General features: G+C 40.5%; 1 long non-coding RNA gene across 1 annotated transcript in view; it reads left to right on the top strand.

Moving 5' to 3' along the window:
• Positions 1-25,464, top strand: part of LOC135361710 (uncharacterized) — a 570,432-nt gene that overhangs the window by 61,742 nt on the left and 483,226 nt on the right. The window contains exon 2 of the long non-coding RNA XR_010405408.1: positions 10,088-10,188. This is a non-coding gene — a long non-coding RNA (uncharacterized LOC135361710). The remainder of the gene's footprint in view (positions 1-10,087; positions 10,189-25,464) is intronic.

The raw sequence follows: 25,464 nt of genomic DNA on the forward strand, positions 1-25,464 counted from the left end.
CTGCCCCTCTCCGGCATGATACTGCAAGTAGGTGATTTATTATAAAATAGTCGTCAAAAGGCATTCGACCTTTGCAGATTTACTCCAAGCATAAATGGAGAGTTAGAACATGAAAATTAAAAGGTACATAGATAATACCCACCAGAAGAAATGATGCCACAAAGCCCAAGAAGTGCATATACACATAGTTGTGCATAGACTCAAAGATTAAGGGAAATGTGGCCTTTCTGAGAGAAGGACTCCATGGAAGAATGTAGGGCCTCCCAGTAGAGATCATAAAAGTAAGGAGATCAAAATCATTAGGGAAACAAGGCTCTTCTTACAAGAAGCTGATACATATATGGCTGAAGATACATTCGGGGACATGAAAAGTGAGTTTTAGAGAATGAGCAAATGAAACAAAAGGAAACAATTACAAAAGGTTATAGAAGAAATCATTGGTAGTGAAGACAGATAAAGGATATCTCATATAAGCATAATTGTGCCTGGAATAGAGAAAGAAAAAAATGTAAGAAAAAATTTTAAATGATATTTTTAAATTTCTGATTTTTTTTTTTTTTAATGTAGGCTCCCAGCATGGAGCCCATAAATTCATGATTTTTTTTTTTTAAAAAAAAGGATTAGAATCCTCAGATTCAAGGAGTATAACATGTCCCAGGAAACACAAATTCGGTAAAAAAGAAACTACCCTACCATGCTTTATTAAAGTTAATAGAATTCTGTGGCACACGGGAAAATCAACTTACTTCTTGGGGGGAAAAAGTCATGGTATCCCTAAACCTTTTAATAGCACTCAAATGTGAAAGGCAGTGGGACAGTGTGTACTACATTCTTAGAGATGAAAATGTGACTTAAGATGTTTATCTGCAAACCAGCAGCCATTCAGGTATAAAGACAACAGAGAGGTCTTCTCAAGCATTCAGAAACTCAGGGTATATGGTCCTCAGTAGTCCTTCTGGAAAAAAAATAGCCATGAGATAATAAACTGGAGGATGGAGGGAGAGGGAGGATAGGAAGGAGGAGGGGGAGGTTGGGAGGGTGAGGGAGGATGGAAGAGGAGGGTAGGAAGGGGAAGAAGGATGAGGGGGAGGTTGGATGGGAGGATGGGGAGGGAGGAGGGAGGGAAAGAGAAGAGAGGAGGGGTTTCAGGAGGAGAGGGAGGATGGAAGGAAGGAGGGAGGGAGGATAGAAGAGGGAAGGAGGATGGGAGAAGAGGGTAGGATGGGAAAAGAAGGGAGGGAGGAGGGAGAGGGAGGGAGAAAGACATGGAAAAGACTGGTGGTAGTATTGAATTCACTGAAAATGAGACCTGAAGTTGAACAACTGTGGAGAACATGATTGGAAAATAGAATGTGTTATAAAATATTGTAATAGTAAACTAACAAAACATTGAATGTAAGTGGGGAGATAAGATGGGGATATTTAAGGAATATATCCAAACAAAGATACATAGAAAGGATAATTTTAATAGAGGAGATGGTGATGTACCAAGGAAATGCAAATAAAAATAAAGCAGAGATGTAAAATTCATGGTTAGCCAGTTTTAACTAAAAACAAAAACTCTTAAAGAGAAACACTATATAATGATGAAGCTTACAGTCCACGATAAAGATCTGTCCTGAATGTTCATGCACTAAATGTGAAAAAAGTCATTTCAAAAAAAGGAAATAGGAAGGAAGCAAAATGAAAATACAGTGGAATAAGTAAATGGTTGTTTACCTTTCTTAGATCATGATTTATCAAGTGAGAACAAGGAAACACGTAGAAAATCAGATGATAATCATAAGAGGGTATGCATTGATTGATCCTATGATAAGCCACAAGGAAAATGAGGTTCTGAAAGTAGAAGGAGTTGAGGCATTATGTAGAAGCCAGAAGTGAGCCCCCAGGGCAGACACCGCAGGTGACCCCGCCAGGATTCATTGGCTCTCTGCTTTATTAGAGGATCCCCAGGTGTGTTTGGGGGGCAGCGTCCCCAGCTACAAACACGCAGACTGAGTTTCGGCAAGGACCGCCATGTGATACACGTCTGGCCAGGCAGGTGTAAACCCAGGGTTCTGGAAAACCTTCGCTTTGCAGATAACAGCGCTACCCCTTGTTTTCCACTTTTGTTTTCTTCCTGCTTCCTGCTTGGAAAGCAAATGTGACACCTGCGGGAAAGATGAAAAAAACACAAGGAAAAAGACAATACATACTTAAGTCATTTATCAGGACCCACAAAATGGAGGCCACCCCATGGCCCCAGTCACAGATCTAAACTGGTCAGCCTGCACTTTATGGGGCCATCTCACTGGTAGAGACCTCGAGAACACCGGTCCCAGCCCTCTGGCTCAGCTTTCGCTCGCTTACTTGACCCTAGAAAATAGGACCTTCTAGTCTTCTAAAGAAAGCCCTGACCTCCTTGCCAGCCATGCCTGCTTCTGCGTTGTCTCTCCTAATTCTGTATAAAACTCACTCTTGCCCAAAATCTCCCAGGAGGAGGATTCCCATCCATGGATTGTTTTCCTGGAATAAAGGACATCCAACTCCGTACTGACTTTAATGTTGTCACTTGACAGTAGTAAGGTGTGGGCTGCACCTTGCTGTGATCCCTAGTGATCCCAGCGTACTAGGGATCCCCTCTGCTGAGGAGACAGTAGGGGCTGCCTCTGCGAGGCCAAAATCTCACCGATCTCTGTTGAAGTCCCTGAAGTTCTCTCTTGTTGCAATTAAATGATCACTGATAGACTATCTGATGGAAAACAAGTCCCCCTATAACTCAGAAATGGGAAAAATAAAAACCAAACCCTGAAATAGCAGAATATTAAGAAATAATTATCATGAAAATACTACGTTTCAGACTTTTCTGATAAAATGGTGAGCTAGGTACCGAGACTGACCCTCCTTTTAAACATAACTAAATATTCTAACTAAACGTATTAAAGAAAACACCTTTTTTTTTTTTTAAGATTTATTTATTTATTTGAGAGCGTGCGTGTGCACGGGGAGGGAGGGGCAAAGGGAGAGGCAGAAGTGGACTCCCGCCGAGTTTGGAGCCTCCGTGGGGCTTGATCTCAGGACCCAGAGGTCATGACCAGAGCCGAAACCGAGAGTCAGATGCCTAGCCAGCTGAGCCACCCAGGCGCCCCTAAAGAAAACATCTTCCCAAGTGCACTAATGAGCTGGCAGTAAAGTAAGCTATTTAGGCTAGAAAAATGAGGGAGAAAAACAAAAAAAACTTAGGTGAGTCGAATCCTGCAGGTGAACTTTCCCCCAGGGTATCTCTGAAGCTGGTGAATTTGCATTTTAGTTTAATAGTGTGGGGCACTAGAAACAGGAGACACAACCTGGGTCCCCCAAGATGAGCCATAGAGTAGGAATGCCTTCTCTCATAAATCTGGGACCTAAAAGGACCATGCATTCAAATGTTAAGGATGAAACAAAAATATACCCCCCTCCACACACTCACTTACCAGTCTTGGACCTGAACAAGGGGAAAAGAGGGGCTCATGGGGTAAGCTAGGTAGGATAAAAAAAACAGCCCTCAGTTGAGTTTGTAGCCCAAATCCCTTCCCTCTGGGTGGTCCCAAAGAACTCAAAACAGACATTCAAATTGGAAGGATCCTTGAGTAATAGTGTCCTGAGGCACCTAGTAGAACAAGTGGAAATTCTCCATGGAGGAATCCAACTTCTTCCCAGCCCTCAGGATTCCTACATGTAAAATCCCAAGAAGAATGATCACATAACAGCAAAAATATGAGAAGAAAGAAAAAGACACCACTGAAGAAGGGAATTAGAAGAAACAGAATAGAACTATAGGGTCAACATCTGTGTTTTTTTTCCTTATTGCTAGAGGCTCATTAGGAATATAGAGGTTTCAGGCACTTCGTGGAAACAGAAGTACAAGGTACTATTGTAGAGAAGCAAATAGCATTTAAGTGCCTGTGGGATTGAATCATCTCCACTACCAATATATAGACCAGTGTTTGTGGTCAGGAGCAGTATGCATCAGCAGCAGGAAGGTTCACCTGGGATGAAACATGTCCCTCCTAAACTGAGCCATATTCACTGAATGTTTTCCTTCTCCTTGCAAGAACAAAATACCCAGCTCATCTTGAATCCAGATGTCCTCTGGGGGATTGTGTGTACAAGAGAAGACCCAGTGCTTTGTTCAAAAGTGTGTGTCTTGCTCCTGGGTGAAATAACAAGGGGATGGTAGCTTAAACACTATCCCTTTTGTATTGGTTATTTTGTGGTTGAAGTTTTCCTGTCTATAAGTTTACGGGGTGGAATGAGGCAGTCCTTTAATATCTGTCCATCTCCAACATTCTGTGATTTTTGCAATTTCTCCGTAATGTCTAGTATAATTTCTCGAACATCACAGACCCTTGAAAAGTGGTGCTGTGTTAATTCTAACGGAAGTCAGTAGACTGAGCAAGTCTTATGGGAAGAAGCCATGACTGCCTAGGACAGAGTCCCAGGTCAGTTTCCAGCTGTGATATTTAAGAAGTGGTAAAGTTTAGGTTACCTAGACACCCAGCTTATATATTTCTGAGATTAGCATGGCCCTGGAATATAAGGGGTTACAATGTTCCTTTAAGTTTGTAATTATAAAAATGAAAATAAGATGTGAGCAAGGGTAAGAGAGGAAACTTCAAAGTAAGTTTGGAAGACTAGAAAAAAAACTTGAAAAAACTCAACAAGAAAAAAATTAAAATATAATTATTATTGAAACACTATGAAGAGAGAATGAATACATTACAGTGCAAAAATAAATCAAATCTGAGAGGCAAGATATTATTTTTTTAGTTGGAAGTATATGGGAGAAACAACTAGATTCCTACTTAGAGAGCAACAGGTCATTTTAATAAAAGTGTCTGTCACTGAATCTCCGTTGGTCTTGCAAGATCTCTAATGAAACCAGTTCGGATATAAATTATTAATTAGTGTGCCAAATGTGGATTGTTATTCAGCGTGATTTAGCAAGGTTGTCCATCAGGAGGGCCACAGCTTGATGTAGATGCTAAACCAAGTAGAAAAAGTTCTTATAGGGGTGTTTCCCTGGTACAATGGAAAATGTGAATTTGAGGAAAATCAGGAACAATACAGTAATATTCTGCAACCAGTTATTGCCATCGGGCTTGAATTATTTACTTCCACAGCGCCAAGAATTTTGTGTCCAATCTATCGATTTTGTATTAACACTCATTTTCCTCTGCCTTCCCACTTACCTCCCCTTGTATAGTCCTCAACCTCCCAGACCTAGGAAATAGGTCCCTAAATTTCTCTACCTCTCAAGACTCGTTCATTATACTTTGGGTTGTCATTGGCTTAATGTTCTCCTAACATCTGCTTGTTAATGGCCTCCCCCTTCATCAACATTTCTTAGTGGCTCTGTTAAGTTACCCTTCTATCCAAGATCCTTCCTAAATCCACTGCAATCAGTGTTTCCAGTTTTAGAGCCCACAACTCTCCATCTATTTTAATCTATTAATGTATGTCAGTCACTTTTTAAGTGCTTTATAAATTAACCTGTTTAATCCTCATAGTAGTCCTATGCTATAGATTCTATTTTTATCTCCATTTTATGGATGAGAAGACTGAGACCAAGAATAAGTCACTTGCCCAAGGTCATTTAGCATGTGTATATCAAAGCCAGGACATGAACCCTAGAACTATTGTAGTTCTACAAGCCCTAATTCCTGGGTATTATTCAACCTGCCTCCATGTGTATAAACTATACTCCGTTACACAAAATAGTATAATGCTGCATGGCATTTGTACATCATTTTACCATTCACAAAACTATCTTCATATACTTTTTTTCCCCATTTGATCCCTTTATGATCCTTTAAGAGAAATATTAGCTCCATTTCCCAACTCCCCCCTCCCGCCCCCCGGGGCGAGAAACTGAGTTTTAGGGATGTGTTCCTGGGTATAGGGCAATGCTGCCAGGTCTCAGAGTTCAGAATATTATACTTCATCTAATGAAAACCTTCATCTTACTACCATTCAGATTTTAGGGAGAGGTCATTCAGAGTATCAGATTTGGAAGGACTGGCTTGAAATGAAAGCCTGTGTGAAAACAATATGAAAGCACACATTCTTGAAATATGAAAATCAGTGCTGAAGTGAAGGAAAGTGGACTGGAAGGCCAAGGTTATTTAACACAAAGTGATAAAGCAAAAATTTCATTGCTTTTTGGTGACAAGGATAATATGCTGGGCTAGTGAAGCAATGCATTCCTTCTGCTAAATTCAAAAGCTAGTTTTTTGGAATCATTGTTAGAAGATAGAATGTGTGTGTCTGTGTGTCTGTGTGTGTATGTGTTGGCAACAAAAGTAGTCAAGTACTCTGAGGAAAGCGTCCTAGGCGCTTCACTGGGAAATGAGGACTTCTGAGGAATGCACTAACCACTCTGCTTGTAGACTTTCCAGCCAGTGAGCTGCAGCCTCCAGCTGGGTTTCTGACCTCCAGCCCAGCCATCCCCTCTCCCTGCAGACAGGCTGGCCCCCAGCCCAAACCCTGCCATCTATTTTGAAACCAAGGGACCTCCCTTGAGTTCTGTATAGGTTATTCCTCTAATTCCTCCAATTCCGACCCAAAGTTTTACATCTATCTTCCAGTCCCTGGCACCACATGTGTAAATGTAGGGCAGAATTTACCCCCGCCTAGAGTCTCTGTTTAATGTTCTCCATCCTTAAATTCATCTATTTTAGCTTTACATTTAAGAAATCCTAATCTAAGTCTCTGTATTTAATGGTGAAATTTAGGTCTGTTTGATAAAACATGAAAATTGTACCTCCCTCCACCAAATTTGACTTTGGCTTTGTAATAAAGAGTGACAGACCTGTTTACTAGGCATCCTCATGTGCAAGACTTGGGCAACTATCCTGTAATTCTCTGACACAGGCAGATCACTGCTGCTTAGCAGTTCATAATATAGGCACAGCTAAGAAGATGTGGCTAATTCTTGGAAGACTTTGGGAAGTTGCATGGAAAGGAGGCCCTCTGTGTTTTTGTTCATGAGGGATATCAGCGTGTAGTATTTTGTAATGCCTTTGTCTGGTGTTGGTATCATTGTGATACTGGCCTCATAAAATGAGTCAGGATATGCTCCTTTTTTTTTTAATTTTTTTTTTTTTTATGTAAGAGTTTGTGCACAATGGATATAGTTTTTTCCTTGCATGTTTGTTAGAATTCACCAACAAAGCTGTCTGAGCTGGGGTTTCAGGAAAAGTTTTTTAGGTATAAATTTAATTTCATACATAATTTGAATATAGGCTTCAAATGGAGGGCTTTATAAGTATCAAGTCTCAAATATTGTTTCTTCTCATTTCAGTGTTGATACTTTGTATCTTTCAAGAAATTTTTTCAATTTCATCTGTGTTGTTGAATTTATTGTCATGAAGTTATTTACAATATTTCCTTACTTTGCGTATGTAGAAAGAAAGTCTGTGGTGAGGTCTGTTCTTTTGTCCCTGGTGTTGATACTCCATATGTTCTCTGTTTTCTGGTCATTCTGGTGAAAGATTTGTCAGTTTTACTGATGTTTTCATTAACCAGTTTTTAGTTTCACTGATTTTTTATTCTTTTTTCACATTACTGATTTCTGCTTTAAAAAATCATTTCCTCTTATCATTTGAGTAAAATTTGTTCTTTATCTTCTAGTTTCTTGAAGTAGGAAATGAGATAATGTATTTGATTTAGTATTTTTTTTCTTTTCTAATATAAGCATTTAATGCTATGAAGTTTTCTTTAAACATTGCTTTAGCTGAAAGCTGCAGTGCTGAAATTCTAACATGTTGGTTTTTAATTTTCATTAAGTTGAAAGTATTTCCTGAATCCTCTGTAATTTCTTTTTTGACTCCTGAGTTATTTGTAACTTACGTAATGTGATTTCCAAGTATTTGGGGATCCTCCAGATATACCAGATTTCTGGTATTGATTTCTAGTCTAATTCCACTGTGGTTAGAGAAGTTACTTTGTATGATTTTAGTTCTCTTAAAATTGTTGAGACTTATTTTATGGCTCATCATATGATCTATCTTTTGAATGTTCCATGTATGCCTCAAGAGCATAGTGTTGAATGGAGTTTCCTGTGAATATCCATTAGGTCAATTTGGTTGATGGTTTTGGTCAAGTCTTCTAAATCCTTATGATTTTTTTTTAATTGCTCTATCAATTACTGAAAGGTGTTGAAATCTCCAACTGTGATTATAGATTTGCCTATTTCTCCTTCCAGTTTTGTAAGCTTCTGTTTCATGCATGTTGAAGCATTTTTATTATGTGCCTATACATTTAGGATTTTTGTAGTCCATTGTTATTGTGTGTACCTATGCATCTCCGGTAATAATCCTTATTTTGAACAACTGCTTTGATATGCTTGTAGCCATTCCATATTTCCTTTGATTAACATTTGCATTTGTACTTTTTAAAAATAATTTTATTCTTAGTTTATCCTTGTTTTTATATTTAATTTAGATTATTATAGATAGAATATAGTTGAGTCTTTTTTCCCCCTTTTAATCCAATTTAACAGTTTCTGCCTTTAATTGGGGAATTTTGTCCATCTACATTTATTTATTTATTTTATTTATTTATTTTTAAATTTTATTCTTATGTTAATCCCCATACATTACATCATTAGTTTTAGATGAAGTGTTCCATGATTCATTGTTTGTGCACAACACCCAGTGCTCCATGCAGAATGTGCCCTCCTCAATACCCACCACCAGGCTAACCCATCCTCCCACCCCCCTCCCCTCTAGAACCCTCAGTTTGTTTTTCAGAGTCTATCGTCTCTCATGGTTCGTCTACCCCTCCGATTTCCCCCGCTTCATTCTTCCCCTCCCGCTACCTTCTTCTTCTTTTTTTTTTTCTTAACATATATTGCATTATTTGTTTCAGAGGTACAGATCTGAGATTCAACAGTCTTGCACAATTCACAGCGCTTACCAGAGCACACACCCTCCCCAGTGCCCATCACCCAGTCACCCCATCCCTCCCACCCCACCCCCCAAGTCCATCTACATTTATCGTACTAATAGATATGTTTGAGATTAAGTCCATTCTCCTGCTATTTGTTACGTATTTTACCATCTGTTCTTTACTTGTTTGCTTGCTTGCTGCCTTTTGTGGATTCATTGAATTTTCTAATGGTTCTATTTTATCTTTACTATTGGATTAACAGTTGTTCCTCTCATTTTTTTAGTAACTGCTGCTGCAGTTAATATTATATGATTTTAATTTATCATAGTCCGTACTCAAATAATGTCTTACCACTTCGGTTTTAGTGTGAGAATCTTATTACAGTGTACTTCCAATAACACCTTCTTTTCCTTTGTGGCATTATTTTCATACCTTTTACTTGTACATATGCTATAAACCACATAACACATTTTTATTCTTATTTTTATTATTATTGCTTTAAACAGTCACTTATCTGTTTTGGATATTAAAAATAAATAAAATGTATTTCTATAACAACTTACACATTTACCATTCTTAGCACTCTTCATTCTGTCTTGTATATCTAAATTTTCATGTGCTATTATTTTCCTTCTCTTTGAAGAAGTACCTTCTTAATTTCTTGTAGAGCAGGTCTAACAGTAGCAAATTATCTCTATTTTGTTTCAAATATACCTTTATATTCACTTTTGAAAGACATTTTTTGCTGTATAAAGAATTCTAGGTGGCTCAGTCAGTAAAGCATCTGCCTTCAGCTCAGGTCATGATCCCAGGACCCTGGGATTGAGTCCCATGCTGGGCTCCCTTCTCAGTGGGGAGTCTGCTTCTTCCTCTCCCTCTGCCCTTCCCCCTGCTCATGCTCGTTCTCTCTCTCTCTCAAATAAATAATAACTAAAATCTTAAAAAAAAAAGAATTCTAGGTTGATAACTTTTTAGTATTTTATAAATGTGTTTCTTCATTGTCTTCTGGTTTGCATAGTCTCTGGTGAGATGTCTGCTTTAATTGGTATGTTTGCTCCTTTTTATTTATTATGTCTTTTTTATCTTGATTTTAAGATTTTCCTTATCACTTATTTTCAGTAGTTTTTTTTTTATTTCTTTATCCATTCATCAGTTGAAACACATAACTGTCTTGCAGATTGGCTGTCCTGACCCAACAGTGAATGAGAGTTCCTGTGGCTCCACATCCTCACCAGCATTTGGTGTCGTCGGTGTTCCAGATTCTGACCAATCTCATAGGTGTGTAGTGGTATTTCACTGTTGTATAATTTGCATTTCCTTGATGATATGTGATGTGGACATCTTTTTATAGGCCTAGGTGCCATCTGTGTATCTTCTTTGGTGAAGTGTCTGTTAAGGTCTTTGGTCTGTTTTGTTGATGATGACACAGATGTTAAATGTTATTTTCTAGTGCCTTAGGTTTCTGCAACTGTGTCCACTCACTTTCTTAGTCTGTCTTCTGTCTTGTTCAGATTTGGTAGTTTCTGTTGTTCCCACTTCAAGTTCACTGATTTAATTTCCTCTTTCCCCTCTGTGATTGAGCCCATCCATTGAATTTTTTATTTTGGTTATTGTATTTTTTAAGTTAAAATATTTCCACTTGGTTCCTTTTTATATCTTCTGTTTCTTTGCTGAGGCTTTCTATTTTTAAATTCATCTCAAGCTTGTTCATAACTGCTTTTTGAAGCATTTTCATGATGGTTGCCATAAAATCTTTGTTAAATAATTCTAATTTCTCTGTCATCTTGGTGTTAGAGTCTATTGACTTTTTCCCCCTCACTTAGAGATCTTCCTGTTTCTTAGTGTGATGAATCATTTTTGATAGAAACCTAGACATTTTAAATATTATATTTTGAGATCTTGGATCTTTCTAAACCTTCTGTTTTATCTGGCTTCCTCTAGCACTGTTCCTCCAGGGGAAGGGGGTGACACCACCTCATTCCTGTGGGGCAGGGATAGAAATCCAGGTTCCTCACTCAGTCTTTAATGATGTATGGGTGGGGGAGGGGCTTCTCATTCCTGTTGAGTGTGGGTGGGATTTCTAGCTCTTTACTGTTAGCATCCAGGAAAGGGGTGTTAGGAGTGCCTCATTGCTGATCCTCTTGTGACCTCATTGGACACCTTGGGCAGGTGGCTTCTTTACCACTGAGCACTGGTAAAGTTTCTGTCTGTATTCTAGGTCTCCTTTGGTGCTGCCCCTGTGGTGATGAGGAGGGACATCTAGTTACTGCTGGGTAGGGTGGAAGTCTAGGCTCGCCCAACATGGTCTCCGTGGACTGGCACTGAAGGGGCTGGGGCCAAGGGCAGGGAGAGGGGGAGGGCTTATCACACCACCTGGCATGATGAGTGTCCTGGCTCCCTAGTCTCCTTGTCCACACTACTCCATTGAGGGTTTGTGGGTACCTGATTACAGCTTGCAAAGATGGACGTCTAGCGCCCCCAACTTGGCTTTGTTGGCATGGGTTGGGGTGGGACAAGAATTTTTTCTGTGGTCTTTGGCTGGAATAGAGCAGCTTACGTCTCAAAGTCTTTCCAGGCTGCCTCTTTCCTGGACCTCTGGCTAGAGACTTTTTGGAGGCCCCTTGTTGTCCAAATACTTGGCATTTCTATACTGCTGACTTCTTCAGCCCTGAGTCTGGGATATATGAGGCAACATGAGAACCCAGGGAGCTTCCTCTGGTGTTGGTCTTTGGGTCCCAAGGTCCCTAGCTGGTCTGCATTCCTCTCTCTGTTCTTCAGAGTCCTCTTATGTTTGTTTCATATCTAATAATCAGGGTTTCAGTGTTACATAGTGGAAGAAATAGGGAAGAGTATGTCCACTCTATCTTCCAGAAAGCAAAAGTACTTGAGCTTGTTTTTAAGCTTTTAAAAGGTGCATACAAGGGCACCTGGATGGCTCAGTCAGTTAAGCGTCTGCATTCAGCTCAGGTCATGATCCCAGGGTCCTGGGATCAAGTCCCACGTCAGGCTCCCTATTCAGCAGGGAGTCTGCTTCTCCCTCTGCCCTCCTCCCTGCTGCTCCCCCTGCTTGTGCTCTCTCTCTGTCAAATAAATATATAAAATCTTTTAAAAAGTAAAGGTGAATACAAGCAGACTTTAGTCTGGGGTTAGTTTGATCCCACTACTAAGGTCTTATCTTCCTGAAGTTCCTACTAAATGTCCCACGTATGATAAAGTCTTTCCACTGTGACTGGTGGGGATATACACTCTTCCCACAACACACCTGGATTGACAGTGATAATGGCTAAGATGATCTTTGCTTTAATTTGACTTTTTGTTGTTACTGATGTGGTTCATATGAAAACCAGGTATCTGCCCTTCCATGTCTATAACTTTTCTACTTTGCTATGAGTCGTCTTGTCCTTTAAGATTTACATGGGTTTGGCCTTTCCATCTTTTTTGCTCACAGTGTCTATGGGAATCTTGAGGCTGGGCTGGAAGGTCTACATTTCCCCTGACCACTTCTTCTTCTGTCCTCCTGCTTCCCCTCGATTCTCTCTGCCTACGTTTCCTCACCGTCTGTGCACACTGCTCTTTCTCTGCACCTCCCAAGTGGGTGGAGAACATGTGGGCTCTTGGAACACCACTGACTCAGTGACAGGCTGCAGCCAACTCTGCCCAACTTGGGAAGAACAAGGCGGGGGTTACCTAGAGCAGTAGCAACTCACACTAGAACCCGGTCAGCAACTTAAAATCATGCCTTAGATTTCCCGCTTCTCAGCAGCCTCCTAGCTAGTTTCAACATTGGGGCATTTTCCCTGGTTGACTCTTCTGTTTGGGTTCAAGCATTCTGCCATGTTGCTCAGCCCTCTTTCCTTGAGTTCTTCATCTCTCGTAGCTTCAACCACCGCCCCCAAATTCCTCTGCATTTCTCATGTACAGCTCAGTGGCTCCATCACTGCACTGTGGCCCATTCAGTACCTGCCCAGAGAGTAGCCTCATCTTTCTTGCCAAACATGTTCCACAGACACTGTTTCCTGGAGAGAAATTATTTTTCATCGTTTAGGCTTATATATTGCAAAACTCCAGGGGGCATCTTTCCCATCCTCACAGAAAATATACTATGAATGGGTCCTGGGGTTGTCTGACTTGGAAGCCTAGGTCTTCGCGTACTGCAGATGGTGGCTCTTCGATTGTTAACATATGCCTAGAAAACAGTTTTTCTAGTTTGCCATTTGTCTTAAAATGTTTGTTGTTTTATCCTGCTGTACAAAAATATTTATATACATAAAACCTGCATTTGAAGTTGAATATGTAATTTTTCCTTTATGTGTATTTATTATTCAGCCTTATTTAGAAAATCCTTCTCTACCTAAAGGTTGTAAAATATCACATTCTCTTCTAGTGCATTTCTTTTGTTGCCTTATTTTTATGTTTTTAAATCTGTGAGTCTATTACAAACAAGCTAAAGCCTGCTTTCCTCTCTCACATCCCAAATAACTGTTCTGACATCATTTACTGGTTAAAGAATTCTTCTCTGTCGATGTGAATTGCCACTTTTTTCACATACTAAGTTCTTATTTATAGTTGGGTCTTTATCTTGATTCAAGTTTAATACTAAATTCTTTTCTGAGCACAACCCCTCCCTTAGTTTTGTGTCTCTATATGCGGCCAGCTGCATCCTTCATCAACAGTGTTAATATCCTTCGTGACATCTGATTGTCGATATGTGAGATTATCTACACCTCACCCCACCCTCACCATGACTTTATTTTGTCTCTGTCACTCTAAATGCGTTATCCTGGGGTTCAGGGTCCTAGACTGCCAGAGTTACGTAGGCTCTGAGAGTCATCCATGTCCAGCCCGGTCATGCCACAGATGAGGAATGTCAGGACGTAAAAACTCAGCAGCTTGGCTGTTGGCACAGAGTCAGGGTCAGGGCCAAGAGTTTGGTCGGGGGTGTGTGTCCTTAAAGTGTGTTTTGCTTCCGCCCTTCGTCTTCATTTCTGCAGCATCACCCATACTTGTGCCTTCGCAGTTTCCCTTCACTAGCTGTGCTGGTCCTCTTTTCTCTGCCCCAGTTCATGCTACTGAGAACTTCTAGAATGATCCTTGTAAAGCAGTAAATGTGCAAGGGAGAGGAGAGGACAGCATGTTGCCTGTGTGAAGAGTTATGTGGTGTCATGGCCTGGTGGCCTTTTCTGGGCTATGCAGTGAGTAAGAAGACTGTGTAGTCAGGGCCACCTCGGGGCCCAGACAGCCCTGCACTGGAGGCCCACTGACAAAGTGTGACTTGGGGTGGAGAGGGACATTCTTGCATTCCTGGTGCAGGACTCCTGGGATGCCAGCTGGCTCAGAGCCTGTTGCAAAGTCGGGGGGGCAGACCCAAACCCAGGAGGCTTTGCTCCATGCTGAGGATGGCAGACATGGTGGAGCAGAGATAACAGACCCGCAGGGGTGGTTCCTGGAGGGCGGGGTACACTAGCTGCCCTGTGAGTCATGAGGCAAGAAGGACAAGGGATGCGGGTGGGTGAGTGATGATGCGCTTCAGAGATAAGAGATGTGAGCAGTCTGGCAAGAAGGGGATATCTATGAATGTTGGAGGGGCTGGGAGAATGGCATATGGGATGAAACATGGGCCCTTTCTCAACTGACAAGCGGATGGTGCCTGTTTCTTCACTTGGGGAAGTGCTGGGTCCCAACACTGAAACCGTGTCCTGGTACTTCCTGTGGCACCTGATACCTGGGCCTTGGTTTGTGATAGACTCGGTGACCCTGGAGGCTGTGAAGTGTTACCTGACGTGTTCTCTAGGCCGACCTCGTCAGCTTTATCACGTAGGCTGCTTGGTGCAAAGGAGGACAATGGTGGCTAATGCAGATGGCAGCAGGACTTGTTGAAAGGCTCGTAGTGGCCCTCCGAAGTCTTCCAGAAGTAACAGAGAGGACTTTTCAGGGTGACGTATAATTTCTGCTTTGTGGAGTAGGGGCACAGTATAATTTCACTGATAATGTCACCCCATTTTCCTTCTTTGACTCCATTTTACTAACAAGTTGAGGTGGTTTGGGAATCCTGTATGTTCCCATGGTGCCTTGGACACACCGTGTGTGTTGCTCAGGCTGCATCTATGTCAAGATTGTCACTATTCAGAATATGCTACCCTTGCCCCCAAGCATGTGGCCTGCACTTCTTCAAGGCTGAGTCCTGTCAGGAAGGAACGTGGGAGAAAGAGTTGCAGGAAAGCTTGACAGATGTAGGGAAAGAGGAGAGCATCCCTCTAAACATGCCCTGGAAGCAGATTTGCATGGAAATACAGACAAGGAACAGGTACTTAGAATGCTCACAATTCTACAATAAATTACAAAATGCAAAATCTCAGTAGTTCTGCTTTAAAAGAGTAGATAACTGTGTAAATATTATCATACAGAGATATTGACTAAAAGTAGTTCTTTTCATGGCAAGTGGCTCCCCTATCGAAACCTTAGAACTCCTCCTTTGGAATGGAAGACGTAGAAATTCACCCCAACCTAGATGTTTAGAGGGACAAGATGCCCAGCTGCCTTTGGCTGGTTTACTGTGTTTGTGTGTGGACTTCCCCCATTTCAGTCATTTGATTAAAGGTTTTGGCCCAAAGTCATCCATTAGAGTGGGTTTATTAATGTCTTGAGAAATACTAGCTGTTTTCTCTACATCGGGAAACCCCACAGAACCAGGTTCTTACGGACTGAATGTTTGTGTCCCCCCATAGTTCAGAGGTTGGAACCCTGACCCCCAATGTGATGGAGTAATGAGGTTTAGATGAAGTCATGAGGTTAGAGCATCCATGATGGGATTAGTATCCTTATAAGAAGAAGAGGAAACACCAGGGCTTCCTCTGTCCACCATATGAGGACATAGCAAGAAGACAGCCATCTGCATGCCAGGAAGAGGGCTCTCACTAAGTATCAAATCTGCCAGTGCCTTGATCCTGGACTTCCCAGTTTTCTAAAACTGAGAGAAAAAAATACCTGTTATTAAAGCCTCCTGTCTATGGCATTTTATGATAGCCTGAGCAGACTAAAACAGAACAGGCAGGTCCAGTGTTAGAGCTGGGCTCCCATCTTGGCTTCCCCATTGAACTAACTGGATGACCTTGGACCACTCTGAACTCTAGTTGTCTCACCTCTAAAACAGAGATAATAATACTTTAACTGTAGGTCCATTATTCCATTTAGAACAAACACACCCAACCCCTCTGTCCCAACTTGCATGCGTGCACGTTCTCTCTCTCTCTCTCTCTAATGCATCTAGCCCTGTACAATGGGCACATAGTTGAACCTCAATACATAATTCTTATTGTTTTTTTTAAAAGATTTTATTTATTTTTTTGACAGAGAGAGACACAGAGAGAGAGGGAACACAAGCAGGGGGAGTGGGAGAGGGAGAAGCAGGCTCCCCGCAGAGCAGGGAGTCCGATGCGGGGCTCGATCCCAGGACCCTGGGATCATGACCTGAGCCGAAGGCAGACGCTTAACGACTGAGCACCCAGGCGCCCACATAATTCTTATTGCTTATTGACTTATAAAAATAGGAGCTCTTTTGGGAGCTGTCATTTATGTGGTGAATGTGATGTTTTAAAGGAGACATTTAAGAATTAGACTTTAATTTGAGGGTACTAGATTTTAGAAATTTGGAAGTACTCAAATTTGACTTATTTTTAGGATATTTGAATATGGAAGCTAAAAAGGTAACATCTATTCTACTCTGGAGGGAAGTACCAATAATAAACGACTATGAATAGTAAAGAAAAATGGCTGCATACAGCTTTTCCATTTTTTGATTAATAGGATCTGATACCATTGTAATGGTGTTTAGCAAATTATAATGCTCCCATTAGATTATGGTCCTGTAGCAAATAGTTGTGAATTCGATTATACTGCTTAGCTTCTAGCTATCTTGCATATTTCATCAAAAGCTGATTTACCAGTGATGGCAATAGCTCCACATTTCTACAAGGAAGAAGATATATTCTGAAAAACTTGAGTTGAAAGTGAACCAGTTAATGAGAGGCTCGTCAAAGTCCTCCATTAGCCAGGACATTGCAGTCATCTCCCACTGACATGGGGCTACCCTGAGGTTTTCCCTCTTGTGGAGATCATTTCCTGTGCTGTTCAGTCTGTTCAGGCCCACCATCCAGATACCCAGAAAGAAGAGGAACCGGGTGATTCCCCTCAACTTACAAGCAAAACATGCTGCCAAGGGTAGATCCCACCTGGGAGAAGGGAGGCTTCGGTCCATTGAGCTCAGGTAAGCCTGCTAGGACATCTCAAGGGCAAATTAACACCCAGAGAACATAGAATCCGGTGAGTAACAGGAAATCTGAGTGTCCGCTTTCAGGGATTCAAGTTTCTTTAGGAGAGAGGGTCTGAATTAGATGGCTTACCTGAGGAGAGCTAAAAACCCAAGGCAGACAAAGGTCTTCAAAGCAAGGTCAGGGCAGTATGCAATATTTGCATGGCCCCACGAGGCGACTGCTTGGGGATTACAGGCTCTTTATAAGAAGGTGGGAGAATGAAATGCAGTGAAAAGTGGGGCTGTGTGGGAAGAAACAAATTGTTCCTACTGGCAAAAAGGAACTTGGTCTGCAGGTCTTATGATGGTAAAGCCGGCAGCAGCTTGGCAGGTTGGAAACACCCATGGCTGTGGAGTTGTGTTCAACACCAGGTTCGCATCCCCACTTTGGTACTTACAGATTGTTGCCATGGGCAAGATCTGCACCTGTAAGTGGCAGTAATGACCCTTTTGTGATTGTCTTGTGAGTTCTCAGTAACTGGCCTGAAGCATCACAACGCAAGGCAAGGGCTCTGAGGTTTGGACCCCAAGTGCCGTGGTGTGGGTTTTGTCTCCACTACCTATGGTGTGGTTTTGGGCAGGCTCTTCCACTTCCTCATGCTCTAGTTTCCTCATACGAAATGGGGCAAACAGTCGTACTTACCTCAGGGTGCTAATGTGAAGATCAAATGGGTAACGTAGATCACATACTTAGAGCCTGACCTGGAAGAATATTCCAACGTGAGTGTTTGCTACTGTGATGAGGCGTGTTGTTATTATCCCTCCTTGTGGAACTCTGTGGTCCTGAGACAACAGCGTGTAAGTGAAGCAGAGAGGAGGGAAGGATGCTTGAGAGGGAATCGATAACTATCTTCATTTTATAGTGTAAGATGACCTTGACTCTGTTTCTATCTGACAGAGGGGCATACTTTCCAACATAATTCATCCACTGTGATGTAGAGCTGGGATTTGAATTCCATTATAATATGCTTCCTCCTAAGACATCCATTGCTATGCAACCAAGATAAAACCTAACTGATTAACTGGCTCCTTGTCTCCAGGACTTGATTTATTAATCAGGGTCAATACAATATCATAAAGCCTGGCTTTGACTATTGTTGGGAGTATTTGAGCAGCCATGTAACCAAGAACATGCCAGAGCAGAGGAGCTGACTTCTTTATTGAGGAGGAAAAGGAAATCCCGGTGTCTATAGACAAGGAGAGGCAGTGTTCCCAGCATGGTTCTAGAAGATCAGTGTGCTAGGCATGAAGAGTTCTCACCATTATCTGGTTCTCCCAACGATTGGGCAGGGGATTGAGCTCTGCCTCCTGGCCGTTCAGAGTGAGGTGGTGTATGTCCGTTCTGGGTTGTAGCATGTGCTTGAGGGGGGCAGCTTGGCGTCCACTCCTCCCTGCTACTTGTGGCAGAGTGCATGTTGGCGTGCAAGTGCCATGAGAGCTAAATATTTGGGAATTCTGAGGCAACCCGAGGAGGACTGCTGTCCCGAAAAGGAACTAACTTGCCTTTGCTGAGCCAGTGTTATTTTGGTCTTGACCTTTTCTATTTTTTGTTTTAACTGACGCATAAAGCAGTCTATCCTGACTGATATTATATGGCTTGTAAATGAATATGTATAAATAAAAAGTGATCATTAGGAATTCATATCCATTTCTTATATGTACTAAATATAGGTCCTTCTTTTTGATAGTGCTATTCGATTAGCAGACTGCAGCAGCGATGTTCATGTTGCTACCTAGCTTTCAGTGAACTTTTGGTGAAAATATCTATTAAATTCTCATGTATAAGAAGGAAAAGTTTGAGTGTGGTATTAAAAGAGTTAGGTGGGTTTTAAACACATTGATTAATGTACTAAAATGAATCTGAGCAAAACCCCTGGTGAAGTATCAGGGGGTCCATTCTTTGTACCTTCTAGCAACTTGATCAGTGACATCAGGAGGGCATTAAAAATCATGCTTATTAAGATTCTGGATAATAAGAAATAGAATGGTTAGGATCAGGATTTACAATTATCTTGCTAAATGCCTAAAATCAACTAGATTAAGTTCAAATTAAAATGTGTCCAGTTGTATGTTGTGCTTTTAATTTAATAGTAGTAAAACAAAATTTCCATGACATTTACTAGTGTTATTTATCTTCTCAAAAGATTGGTCAAAGGTTCAAGAATAGGGGAATAATTAGATAAATTTTCATTTAAATCCTCAGAGAACATCATGAGGCTTGCTAAAGGTATAATGTTAAATCGAAAGAAAAACTAAATCCCAAATTATATGCAGGATGAGCCCAATGTGGTTTTAAAAGGAAAGGGCCAAAGTACCAAGGGTGATTTTTCTTCTTTTTCTTTTTGCATTTTCAATGATTTTTCACATGAGCATGTATTATTTTTATAATGAATGTAACATACTTTTAAAAAGAGAGAAAACTTTATATAATGATTTTAAGGTTAGGGAAAATCTCCTTTTTCCCACAAGCAGTTGGGATCTGCAAAGACCTTCATACCTCAGATGAATTTATTGTGCCTATGATAATGTAAGGAATTTGGGATCTTTGAAATGTTACTGGGGCTGCTGTAGGAGTTATTCTAGCTCTGATTTATGAGTTCATGTTTTAATGTGGTTTAAGGTATTTTCCAGAAAACTGTACTATGAAATATGAGTGCCAGGCTGTTTCAGTGTGGCAGTGATTGGGGAAGGCTTGGCATTCGAGTATGTTTTCTATCTAAAGAAGATCAGTGTTATCCTGACTTGTGTTGTCCCTCAATATGCATGTTTTTTAAGGAAGTACGCTCAGATACTCATCTTGTTTTAGATGAAATTAACAAGCACCTGAATTTCAAATATATTTAAAAAGTACTTTTCTGTCTGTATAAAAGAGCTTTTCCATTAGTTTTGTTATTTTTGTTCTGACTCTGGTGGGCCGCATCTAGCTTATCCTGTCCTACCTTTAAGTAATTTGATAGAAGTTAATATTCAGAGACTTCAAATGATATTTGAAAATGTACAAAGAGTTTGTGTAAGGATCACTTGCTTTATAGCTTACTTAATACTTAGCTTGTTTTAGCTCTTACCATTTAATTTTCCCCACTTTAAAAAGGAAGAATTTAAAGTGCAACAAATTCTTCATTTACTCTGTATTTTTCATAAACTGTTATAACTCCCATTACCAATGCTGTGTTCACTGGAATTTGTTGCATTGGAAAACAGTAAAAGGTGGGTGGTTTAGCGGTATACTTTTATTTCCCCAGAACTTGCTTGCATTTAAATTTGAAATCTTCCAACAACCTTATAAATGCTTTACTCCATTTTCTTTGATAGAATGCATTTGGGGAAATGTAATTTGGCTTTTGAAAGGGTTCTCCTGACAAAAGACCCTATTGCTATCTTGTTTCCAGTGATCCATTTAAGATTTCTTCATGGCTCATGATTTGAAATAAAAGATATTTGATTAAAAAAACATATAAAACAGCTCACAACAGGTATTATAAAGAGCTTTGTTGAAAAAATATATCAGAAAAAATCCCCTGGATTTTCTCAAATACTTTCTGCTTTCATTCATTCACACATTCATTCATTCTTTTGTTTGTTCATTCAGCACATAATTGTTGAGTACCTGTAGGGTGTCCAAGGCCCTGCATGCTCTAAATCATTTGTTAGCTCTTGAAATACAGATCTTGTTCTCTACTAGAGTGTTTGGAGGAGCTGAATTACACTGTTGAACTGTTTGTCACAATATTACTGTTGCTGCATTGTAAAAATTACAGTGTGTGCATTGTTCTCTTTCCCTGCACTAATTTCCTTCCTTTCAGCTGATGGTGAATTGAAACTGAGGCAGAGATAAGAGGGCAGCACTGCCACCTTGGCTGTCACAGACAGGGACGATGGGAGCGTTGGGTCAGATTCTCTTGGGATGTATCTGAGGTATTTTCTGTCATGCACTTTGCCCTGAGTGTAGTTTCCCAAGAATGGAAAAGAAAACTCACAAGGTTTTGAGGGTGGTTTGGTTTGGGTTGTTATCCGTGAATCAGAGAATCAGGCCAGAGGAATTTTGCTTGTTAAGTCAAGATAATGCACATTCTTGCAACTGGTTAATTTGTTCGAGTCCTTAGGGAACAACGTCTACCCTCTACAGCAAATCGTAATGATTTTTACAAAATCATAGGCAGGGATGGTGCTGTGCTCGTGAACTGGCCCTTAGCCTGTCTGGTGGGCTCCCACTTGTGCATCTTCCCACTTTGACTCTGCCAGGTGCAGGGCCCCTAGTGGCTCCACCAATTTGTGGTCAGTTGAATTGACTGAATCTTTCACTTTCCAACAAATTGTTTTAGCAACAGGACAGTACAGCATCATAAGCCAATCAGAGAGAGACATGTATCATATGACCTCACTGATATGAGGAATTCTTAATCTCAGGAAACAAACTGAGGGTTGCTGGAGTGGGGGGTGGGGTGGGAGGGATGGGGTGGCTGGGTGATAGACATTGGGGAGGGTAAGTACTATGGTGAGCGCTGTGAATTGTGTACGACCATTGAATCGCAGACCTGTACCTCTGAAACAAATAATACATTATATTTAAAAAAAAAAAAAAGGAAGAAGATAGCAGGAGGGGAAGAATGAAGCGGGGGGAATCGGAGGGGTAGACGAACCATGAGAGACGATGGACTCTGAAAAACACACTGAGGGTTCTAGAGTGGAGGGGGGTGGGGGGATGGGTTAGCCTGGTGATGGGTATTCAAGAGGGCACGTTCTGCATGGAGCAGTGGGGGTTATGCACAAACAATGAATCATGGAACACTACGTCAAAAACTAATGATGTAACTAATGATGTATGGTGATTAACGTAACAAAATAAAAAACTGTAAAAAAAGAAGACGGTATAGCATCAATTCGTTTATACTGGCTGATTATAATATACTATAGTAGAATGTGGAAAAGGAACATTTTCACAGCAATGGAAACTTCCATTATCCTCCCTGCACTACATTTTGTATTGTAATTTTAAAAGTCCTAAGTTCCAGAAAAGAGGGTTGCCTAAGCCTCTTGGGAAATTTCTCTTCCATCTTTTACATGTGCATTGTTATTAGGAATAACTGAAAGGTTAAAATATTTTCAGAGTTAGAGAACTAGGAAGTTTTGCTTTGTTTCTTTATTGCTGATGCAACTGTGGAAATACATACATATCATTTGGAATGTGATTTTTAATAAGGTTCTTTTTTGCTTAGAAAAGTAAGATGTCTGGCCATAGCAACATTTTTCTAGGTATGTCTCCTGAGGCAAGGGAAACAAAAGCAAAATAAAAAGCTTCTGCATAGCAAAGGAAATAATCAACAAAACCAAAAAGACAAGCTAGTGAATGGGGGAAGATGTTTGCAAATGACATGCCTGCTATAGGGTTAGTATCCAAAACATATAAAGAACTTTTACAGCCCAACATGGAAAAACCAAGTAATCCAGTTAAAAGTGGGCAGAAGACATGAATAGACATTTTTTCAAAGAAGACACACAGGTAGCCAACAGACACATAAAAAGATGCTCAACAACACTCATCAACAGGCAAATGCAAATCAAAACCACAATGAGATATTACCTCACACCTGTCAGAATAGCTAAAATAAAAAACACAAGAAACAACAAGTGTTGGTGAGGATGTGGAGAAAGGGGAGCCCTCCCATGCTGTTGGTGGGGATGCAAACTGGTGCAGCCACTCTGGAAAACAGTATGGAGGGTCCTCAAAAAATCGTGTGATCCAATAATTCACTATGGGGCATTTTCCCAAAGAATATGAAAATACTAATTTGAAAAGACATATGCACCCCTGTGTTTATTGCAGCATTATTTATAATAGCCAAATTATGGAAGCAACCCAAGTGTCTATTGATAGATGAATAGATAAGGAATATTTGGTTTATGTATAAATGGAATGTTATCAGCCATAAAAAGGAATGAAATTTTGCCATTTATAACAACATGGATGGAGCTAGAGAGTATAATGCTAAGTGAAATAAGCCAGTCAGAGAAAGACAAATACTATATGATCTCACTCATATGTGGTCTTTAAGAAACAAAACAAATGGGGGCACCTGAGTGGCTCAGTCGTTAAGCATCTGCCTTCGGCTCAGGTCATGATCCCAGGGTCCTGGGATCGAGCCCCACATCAGGCTCCCTGCTCAGCAGGAAGCCTGCTTCTCCCTCTCCCACTCCCCCTGCTTGTGTTTCCTCTCTTGCTGTCTCTCTCTCTCTGTCAAATAAATAAATAAATAAAATCTTAAAAAAAAAAAAAAGAAACAAAACAAATGAACAAAGAAAAAGAGACCAAACCAAAAAATAGACTCTGAATTATAGAGAACAAACTGATGGTTACCAGAGGGGAGGGGATGAGGGATGTAAAACAGGTGAAGGGGATTAAGGAGTACACTTGTGATGAGCAATTGTTGAATCATTACAATGCACTCTTAAAACTAGTAGAACACTGTTGTTAGCTATACTGGAATTAAAGTTTTTTTAAAAAAAGAAAAATAAGATTGTCTTCATGAAAATTCAGAAACTAGAAGAATATATTTATATGTATAAATTTACTTTTTTTTTTTTTTTTAATTTATTTGAGACAGAGAGAATGAGAGACAGAGAGCATGAGAGGGAGGAGGGTCAGAGGGAGAAGCAGACTCCCCGCCGAGCAGGGAGCCCGATGCGGGACTCGATCCCGGGACTCCAGGATCGTGACCTGAGCCGAAGGCAGTCGCTTAACCAACTGAGCCACCCAGGCGCCCCTATAAATTTACTTTTAAACATATTTAAAAGTATAAGTCACCCTGATCTTCCCACCAGATATAATCACTTTATAAATGTAGGTAGATATTCATATACATATAATTTCATAAATTATTTATATATGGTTTATATATAATCATATCATATAAAATTATATACAAAATATAATTTCAAGTCTTTATAATTATGGAATATTATGTATTTACTGTTATAAGAATTTTTTCCTATCATTTAAATATAAATGTATATACCTCCTTTTGTAAACCTCATTTTATTGGCTGTATAATATTCCATTCTATATTCACAATGGTGAGTTTTTTCATTTAAAAATTACCTTTTGGTATAAAATCATAGGTTGTACTGTTCCTACCTGCAGAAGCGTCGTGCAACTCTAAGAAGATATTTGTTAGATCAATTGCTAAAAAAAAATCCACAGAATCTGGCCCAAAATAAATACCATGTTCACCCACTCTCATCCAAAACTAGAAAGAGTTAACATATGTGCTGTTACCATAAGCACAAGTGTGGGAAGGAAAGCCGTTCTCCTTCTTAACTGTTTTTAAATCACGCCCATAATGCGGCTGGAAGCGAATGTCAGGCCAAGATAGAAGCACGCCTATATTGTAATGAATACAGCAATAGGATTACAAACTTGGAATGCAAATCTGAAAGGGCAGGAAGAGATTTGGTTAGACCACCGTCTATCTATGTAGACCATTCAACAATAACAGTGTTGTCATTTGCTAATTAAAGGCAAAGAATCTCTTCTCCACTTTGTAAAACATATTTCATTCATATCCATTATATAAAACCCTGTAACTTCAAAGGAAAAATTATATGAATGTTTCTGGTTTGGATTGTGAACTCTGATTTTACATAATGACTAAGCCGTTTTGAGTTCATAAATATCTCTCTCTTACTTAGTTGTGTCCACAATAGACGGATCTACCATCATACCATTTGTTGGCTTTGCTGATCTCCTGACTTCCAGAATTAGGAGGGCTGCTGTCTAGACCTCCTGACGTTTGTGAGGCCCAGGCTGTGATCTTTCTGGCCTGCAGGACTGCTCCTGTCAAGAAGCACCGTCCCCATTCAGGCTCCGGAGACACATTTAATCCTGGTGCTGTTTGCCGACAGACTTTAAAAAGCTGTCCCGAGAATACATCTCTGCCAGTAGTTTAGTATGTCAAAGCGAGGACAAGAATTTTGCTCTATTCTTAAAATGCAACTATTTGTGCATTGGGAATATTGGCCGACGAGAAGGAAAGCTGAAGGTCAGAAAAACAACTAGGCTGCTCATGTTGGAGCTTAGCTCATGCACTGCATGGGATTCTGGAAGGGCCGGTGCAGGTGGGAACTGTAGGGCAAGCACACCCCTTGCCCTATGGTATACACTGTAGGGTAGCTCTTTTGTGACTTCGTGAGATATGAAGACCCCCCATACTCGGGGGTACAGATGAGAAATTGAGAAATGTGTAAGCTAG

Source organism: Mirounga angustirostris, unplaced genomic scaffold (assembly GCF_029215605.1).
Source record: "Mirounga angustirostris isolate CCGP_5_RB_7025 unplaced genomic scaffold, mMirAng1.0.hap1 SCAF_10, whole genome shotgun sequence".
Taxonomy (NCBI): domain Eukaryota; kingdom Metazoa; phylum Chordata; class Mammalia; order Carnivora; family Phocidae; genus Mirounga; species Mirounga angustirostris.